The sequence below is a fragment of the Balaenoptera musculus genome, chromosome X, assembly GCF_009873245.2.
Source record: "Balaenoptera musculus isolate JJ_BM4_2016_0621 chromosome X, mBalMus1.pri.v3, whole genome shotgun sequence".
Taxonomy (NCBI): Eukaryota; Metazoa; Chordata; class Mammalia; order Artiodactyla; family Balaenopteridae; genus Balaenoptera; species Balaenoptera musculus.
Window position 1 is genome coordinate 12,797,617 of NC_045806.1, and position 8,212 is coordinate 12,805,828.

Below are 8,212 nucleotides of genomic sequence, written 5' to 3' on the forward strand. Positions count from 1 at the left end.
TGCGCCACCAGGGAATTCCCCCTTTTTCTTTCCCTTCTATGTTTTGTGGTGGATTTCTACTGTTATTATAATATTATATTTCTCTTTATTTCTAACAATGCTTTTAAATTAAATTCCACTTTACATATTGCTATCACTACCCAAATTTTAATTTGATTACTATTAATCTGGTTAATTTCTCTTAGATCCTTATTTTAAACCTTTATGTGTGGTTTGATTTTAGGGGTTTATTTTATAAATTAAAGATAGTAGATTTGGGTTTTGGTTTTAATCCAGTGTGATAGTCTATGTCTTTTATTGTGTGAATTTAACTCATTTAAATTTATTTTTATTATTTTGTATTTGGACATATCTTTTTTTATTTTTTGGAGGTCACCCATCAACTTTTAAAAACATATTTAAGTATAAATTTTTGTAAGCAAAAGTTATTCAGTTTTACTTATCCTCCTTCCTAAGGCAAAGATTTTAACATGCTGTAGCTATGCCTTGAACAGCCCCTGCCATTTTATTGTTGTTTTGAGATTTAGTTTCACTCGTGTTTATAAAAAATGATTACTTTTTAAGTCATTAATTAAACTTACTGACACTTTTTAAGTCATTAATTAAACTTACTGACATATTTTATCAACTTATTTGTTCACTGTTATTCCACACATCTTAAGCATTCCCTCTGCACTCACTTCTCTTCTTGCCAAAGTATATACTTTAATATTTCTTTCAGGAAGGGTCTGTGAGTCATAAATTCAGCCTATGTAAATCTGAAAATATTTTTATTTTTCCCTCACTCTTAAATATGAATTTATATGCACATAAATTTATAGCTTGAATATATTACTCCATTGTATTCTTGCAAGTATTGTTAATGAGAAGCCTACTCTCTTTCTAATTGTATCTGTCATTTCTATTTGGTAGCTTTTAAGATATTTTCTCTTTATCCTTGCTGTTCATTTCCACTACAGTGTGCCTAAAGGTGGTATAATTTTATTTGTCCTGCTCGGTTTCAAAATGAACTTTGTTCTGAAGATTCAAGTCTTTCTTCAGTTATGGAAAGTTTTCATCAATATTTCCTTAAATATTGCTTCTTCAACTTCCCTCTCTTTTTTTTTTTTCTCATGGCACTTGCATTGTGCTTATGTATTTCTCAATCCTTCTACGTTATAACTTATCTTTTATATTTGGTATCAGGATCTGTGTGCTAGATTCTGGATGAATTATTCAAGACTATTTTCTAGTTCACAAACTCTCTATTCAAATGTGTCTAGCTTTCAGTTTATCGTATCTTTTGAGGAACTATCCTATCCTATTTTTAATTCCAGTGACTATATTTTTCATTCTAAGTTTTCTCTACGGTTCCTTTCATATGTACTGACTCTTACTCTTTTAAGTCTGCTTTGTTTTATAATTTCCTGTTTAATTTATGAAAATTTATTTTTTAACCTGTCATCTTAGGCATACTTATGACAAATCTTTTTTAAGCTGTTTTCTTATTTCAGTTTCATTTTGAGTGTATTTGTGTTTTGATCGATGGTTTTGTCAACTGTCTCTCATAGCATACAGTTTATTCACTTTCTTTGGAATTTTAGTTTCCAAGATCGTTTTGAGACTTTGAGAGGAAATTCTTTCTCTCCTCTTGATGCTTTCCAGCAGGTTTTTAGTCCTTCTGCCTTTGGGCTGATGATACAGAACCAGGAGTTGTTTGGAGGTTCCGGGGTTGGGGGGGGTCTCAGTCTTGTGACGGACAATATCAGGGGCATCTCAAATCCAGTCAGAATTAGCCTGTGGACATCTTGGCTGCATTCTGGTATGAAGGCTGCCTGCGTCCTGTCTTCCCTCACAGGCCCACCTATGAACTGCAGCTGATAAACCACAGCCCCAGGTGGCGGTGAACAGCAGGTCTTTACAGCTGCCTTCACCCTTTACTATCTTTTCCCTTGACCTCTCTAGGCAAACAGGAGGAGACAACACTTGGAACCTATTTCAAAAAGGTGGCTGAACTTTGTGCTACCCCACTGCCTGGGTAATGTTCAGCATGTACAGCGGGGCTTCAGTAAAGACAGAGAAGCAGACAGTCTATCCAGATAGAGAACTTTAGGAGTCAGGCTTTTAAAGCCCAAGAAGGAATTTTACTTAAAAATGAATCTAACTGGTTTTATGTTGGGTCATTTGGCTACAGATGACATAGAAAGATTTTAACCATAACTGCTTTTCTTTGGGGGATATATCAAGGACTCAGTAAATGAACCTACTTTAAAGAATGTTGGAACATGAGAAAATATCCCAAGGACCAAACGAAGGAACCAGAGCAGAGGAAGGGGGCACAGAGAGAGAAAGAGAATCTAGGAGATGGAAAGAAGGAAGCAGAAAGAAAAGCAAGGTAGAGAGACAGGGACAGGAGGAGAGGAAGGGAAGAGACAGAGGCAGAGATGGAGAGATGAGGCAGGGTTGCGGGGAGAAAGAGTCAAAGGGAAGAGGAAGAGAGAAATACAGGCAGTGTAAGAGAGCCAAAGGCAGACAGAAAAGGAGGAGGCTTGCAAAAAATATCCTGAATACGTTGAAGGGATTCCATTTTCTTGCTTTTAAAAAAGAAGACATAGCCACAACCATAGGAGTAGATGTACCCTATTTGCTGAGCCTGTTGAGGGGATAACCCAGAAGAGCAGAAGTAGTGAAAATGACTGATCTTCCCATCAGTGGTATGACCCCCTCCAAGCCTGAGACAGAAGGCTGCTCTCCACTAGCTGTTGCCAGGCACAGCCAAGGAGCACTCCCACTGCCTCTGGTCACTTCTTACAGCCAGGCTGATCTGACGGTCTCTTCAATAACACATTCATCCACAGCCTTATTAGTTTTCGTCCTGAGTAACACTAATTGCCCTTCGGCTGAGAGCATGTGTGAGGCATTGATTGATGACATTGCACTATTTTCCGCTTCAGCAGCAGCCACATAGGTCTTGGCTGACGCACACACCCCTCCCCACATGGCAGGTGGGGTGATTCCAGGACCAGTGACTGCAGGGAAAGTGAGCCCTCATCAGCAAACTAGTAGTTGGGTTAATAGAATGAACCACAAGAGATTAACCCCATCCCAGTGACTGATCTTCCTTTGAAACCGCACGGTCAGCTATCAGCATGAGGCCAAATATTTGCTTTTCTCCAGGAGTGCTTCCATTTATCCAAACCTGTCTTTGCTTGCGTTTCCCCAGAAGCAGAATCTGAGCAAAGCATATGAGAGCAAGTAGTTTATTTGGGAGGTGCAGATAGCACTGGTAGGAGAGTGGGGAAATGTGAAGAGGGAGAGAAGGCAGCCGACAAAGCATGCATTATCAAGCCAGCTTCCACTGTGGACAACTAGAGCTTAATCCTACAGGAAAACTCGGAGAAATGGTATAAAACCCATGCCCCAGGTTACTTAACTGAAGAGGCATGAGAGCTGGGGTGTTTTTTTTTTTGGCTGCGTTGGGTCTTCGTTGCTGCGTGCAGGCTTTTCTCTAGTTGTGGTGAGCGGGGGCTACTCTTTGTCGTGGTGCGCGCGCGGGCTTCTCATTGCGGTGGCTTCTCTTGTTGCGGAGCACAGGCTCTAGGTGCGCGGGCTTCAGTAGTTGCAGCACGTGGGCTCAGTAGTTGTGACTCGCGGGCTCTAGAGCGCAGGCTCAGTAGTTGTGACTCGCGGGCTCTGAAGCGCAGGCTCAGTAGTTGTGGCACATGGGCTTAGTTGCTCCGTGGCATGTGGGATCTTCCCAGACCAGGGCTCAAACCCGTGTCCCCTGCACTGGCAGGCAGATTCTTAACCACTGTGCCACCAGGGAGACCCAGCTGGGGTATTTATACGGTAACTCTTGTCAGTCATTGGCTGCTACTGGATGGCATTCTGTCCGGGAGATTCCAGCTTGTCCTATGTATGAGCAGAGTGACCTTCCACCTAAGGCGATGTTGACACTGGCAGGTGGAAGTTAGCTGGAGTAGACTAGGTGGTAAGGCCTGAGGGATGTGCGGGGCTCCTACAACACTTGCCCAAAGCCTTAGTGGACACTTAGAGGCTTCCTAAGCTCGTCAGAGAAAAGCTGCCCATTTCTAAAGTTTTATAACATAGGCTCATCTACAGGCAGTATAGCAATGATTCCTATGGTCATATGTTTTTATCAAATTCACACATGCAAGCTGTTTTAACCACAGTTGGTCAAGGTCGCTATCTTTTTCCACTCTGGAATCTTCCCTCACACTTCCCTTGTATTAGGTGGTTTCTCTGATCCTCCCCTTCGAAAAAGCACAGTAAACTAATCAACAGTCATTCTAAACTATTTTTAATGAAAAACATTATCACTGTTTGGACTTTGGAGTTATGGTCTATTGGGACTGCTTTAAAACAGGCCCCCATGGGAGAGGTAATGATTAGCAATAGTTAAATAATTATTCACTGTGGCTCTTTGGTGGCCCTGTGAACCAGAGCACTTTTGGGGAGGGCTGGTATTGATCGTCACGATCACTTCTGGTTCAAGAACTAGTGGTAAATGTAAAGTGACGAGAGGAGCTGTCTGGTTCTTTAAGGAAGCAAACTACCTAAGCTTAGGGAAACAGTTTGGGAAAATCCAAATACAACTTATCATCACTAAGATTTGGAAATTTACGAAGCCACTTTTAGCACCTGACAGGTTTGTATTCATCCCTGAGCTAACGTGGGCCCTGTAATTTGATAATATTTGCCCATTCAAGTACCAGTATCCATGAAAAACCCCATGTATGATACAGACACATATGTATTTCAGTGTATATGTACCCATGTAACTACGTAAGTATACATGACATCTATGTAAAACTCTCCAAAAATAAAAATTGAAATATTAGGAATAGTCAACATCATTCTGTTATACAACATCATTCCAAATACAGACTAAGAGTACAAGGAGTCACTACCATTTGTTGAAAGCTTACCATGTGCCAAGCACTGTGGAAGCCCTTTAAATCCACAAAACCCCACAAAGTAGGTTCAGTTATTATTGTCTCTGTTATTCAGATAAAGAAACTAAAGCACAAAATGTTAAGGAACTTTCCCAAGATCAATTTGTAAGTGATGGAGCTAAGATTTAAAATCGGGTATTTCTGACTCCAGAACCTGATTTTTAACTACCACATGGTAGCTTTAAGTATAAATAGCCTGTTGGGACTTCCCTGGTGGTCCAGTGATAAAGAATCCGCCTTCCAATGCAGGGGATGCGGGTTCGATCCCTGGTGGGGGAACTAAGATCCCACATGCCGTGGGGCAACGAAGCCTGAGCACGTCAACAAGAGAACCCGCGTACTGCAAACTACAGAGCCCACGCACTCTGAAGCCTGCGCGCCACAACTAGAGAGAGAAAACCCACACGCCACAACTAGAGAGAAGCCCGCGTGCTGCAACAAAAGATCCCACATGCTTCAACGAAGATCCTGTGTGCCACAACTAAGACCCGACGCAGCCAAAAAATAAAATAAATAAATAAAGTATAGATAGCCTGTCAAAAGGACAAGGTCTTGGCAAAACTGCCTAGAGCCTTGGGCCTGTAACTGTTAAAGAGTCTGCAGGAAATTGACATTTGTACATATAGGCTGGGGCAAAGGTTAGGGGACAGATAACATTTTCTCCTGGGGTAAGCACTAGGGGGCATTCCAGGACTCAGTCTCACTCTGCCTTTCTCCTATACTTTTTTTCTGTTAAGGTGATCACCCCAGGGCTCGTCTAACTGTCCTCCAGCTTCTGTGAGCTTTAGCTTCTGGCAAGGATGTCTATGTGCTCAGACCCACTAAAGATTGTTACCTCATACTTCTCCTCTGGGCATAATTGTCTAGAACAGGCACATAGTCTATACAAGGTTTCTCTATGAGGTAGACAAGTTTTATTTGTTTGTTTCTGCCTCTACTAGCAAAGAGCTCAGGTTAAAAATGATTGAGTTGCAAGAAGTCTCATTAAGTGGTATGTAACTGACTTTTGGTACTGACCTTTATGCAGATTATACACAAGGTGCAATTCTTCTTGGTCTTCATGTTGTCTTAGCAATTCCACTCAATTTCTTTATACTTCTGTTAACATCCTCTAGCTAAAGACCATCAGAAACACACCTAGAGTCAAAGTTGTTTTTATTGATTTATTACAATGAGAGTGAATGTACACATTGGGGAACCATAGAGCATCTCAATAAGAGGGAGTTCAAAAGGATTTATTATAGTATTTGGACTTGTAGTAGGTGACTTGGGGCAAAGTTCAGGAAATAGGGCTTTATTCTGGGTTAGGTGCTGTCAGGAAATAGGGATAATTCTGTGACTGGGTACTTTAATAATTCTTTTTTTTTTTTTTAATATTTATTTATTTGACCACGCTGGGTCTTAGTTGCAGCACTCGGGATCTTCGTTGCGGTGTGCGGGATCTTTTAGCTGTGGCATGCAGGATCTAGTTCCCTGACCAGGGATCGAACCTGGGCCCCCTGCATTGGGAGCATGGAGTCTTAACCGCTGGACCACCAGGGAAGTCCCAATAAATCTTATCTAAAGGAGGGGAGACTAGGGCGAGGCTTTAGCTGTAGTTGGTGAAGCAGCGGCAATCACTTATGTGAGCCTGGATAAGGGGATGTTTGGTCATTTTTGTTGTTTGAACACTGTTCATGCTTTTGTCTGTTTTCAGACATGATTGCAGGGTGGTCTTGTTTCTATCTTGATCTGTCATGGTCTCAGAATGGGCTTATGTGATGTTGGTGTTTGTGAGATGGCTTATGTTCACCAGGGGAGCACTGTGGCCCAGCTCCGAGCAACACCAAGGCTTAGCTGACAGTTCTAGGCCAACTTCTGCCATTAGGGGCGCTTTACTCTTTCTCAGTTTTCTTATCCTTAAGCTGGTATTTCTGAGTCTCATCTTTTGGATGAACTCACCTCTCCTGTATGTAGACCTCATAGGGAAAGACAAAATACCACAAAGATGCTAACAATGGGCCTTAGGCCTTCCAAAAGATCTTTCCACATTGCAGCAGAAAATACTGATACCATGTTTTCCTTTCCTTAGTTTTCCACTTCCTCATAACAGAAATAATTCCATCTGGAGCCATACCTAGAACAGACCAGGAGATGATGCGCCAAGGCCTGTGGTCTAATTAAAATAGATTAAGGAATGAGAAGTAAGGATCAATGTAAGCTACAAGTTGAAATGCAACAGTTCAACGGTCACACGATGGCATGTACTAACAATAATCAGTAAGGAAAGCTCAGATTAATCTGTGTCATAGCAGTGATTGTAGCTAAGTGGTAGGGGAGAATGCAGAAGACTGCTTAGGACAGTTCTCAGAGTTTGCATTCTGGCTTTAGAAGCCTTTTATGACTTGCCTCTCCCTTGGATAGTAGAGGGAACCGTCCTCCTTCTCTTAACTTTTTCCCCCCTATAGCCACACAGACTGGTTTCCTTTGAGCCAAAAGCTTCCAGATACCCTTCTGTGCTGGAGAATAAAGTGTCTGACCCAGCCACTCTTGATTTATGTTCCCTGGGCTGCTAATAATAACAGTTGCCATCTTGATACTCTCAAATAGATACTGAAGCTGTTTGCCAGTAGGTTTTGTGTTTGTGTTTCTGGCAATACAGTTTTTCTCCCTGCACTGTTCATATCCTCTGTAGAGTTTTCCCTGCATGAAAAATATTTGCTAGAAGTGAGACTTGTTAGCTTGTTCTGATTTCTGTTATCCTATATTGATTTGCAAGTTCTACAACTTTATATAAATGAAATGATGCAATGCAGTATGTGTTCTTTGTGTCTGCTTTCACTTATAATGTTTGTGAGACTCATCCACGTTATTGCTTGTAGTAATTTTTTTTTTTTTTGCTGAGTAGTATTCTCTTGTATGAATATACCACAATTTGCTTATCTCATTTGTTGATGGGTATTTGAGTTATTTCTAATTGAAGGCTATTATAGTTAAAGTTGTTACAAGCATTCTTGTACACGGCTTTTTTTATGGACATATGTTTTCATTTTTCTTAAGTAAATACCTAGAAGCCGAGATTTTGGGTCATAGGGCAGGTGAATGTTTAAATTTATGAGAAACTGACAAATAGAGTTCCAAAATGATTGTACTATTTTACACTCCAACCAACAGTGAGACTTCTCGTTGCTTCACATCCTCACCAACATTTTTTGTTGTTAGTCATTGAACTTTTAGCTGTTCTAGTGGGTTTTATAGCACTTTAAAGTTTTCTGATT

The 8,212-nt window shown here is 41.0% G+C and overlaps 1 non-coding gene across 1 annotated transcript; it reads right to left on the bottom strand.

Moving 5' to 3' along the window:
• Positions 1 to 6,424: 6,424 nt before the first annotated feature.
• On the bottom strand, positions 6,425 to 6,497 carry TRNAW-CCA. Its single transcript has one exon. It is a non-coding gene; the product is annotated as a tRNA-Trp (tRNA).
• Positions 6,498 to 8,212: the final 1,715 nt, after the last annotated feature.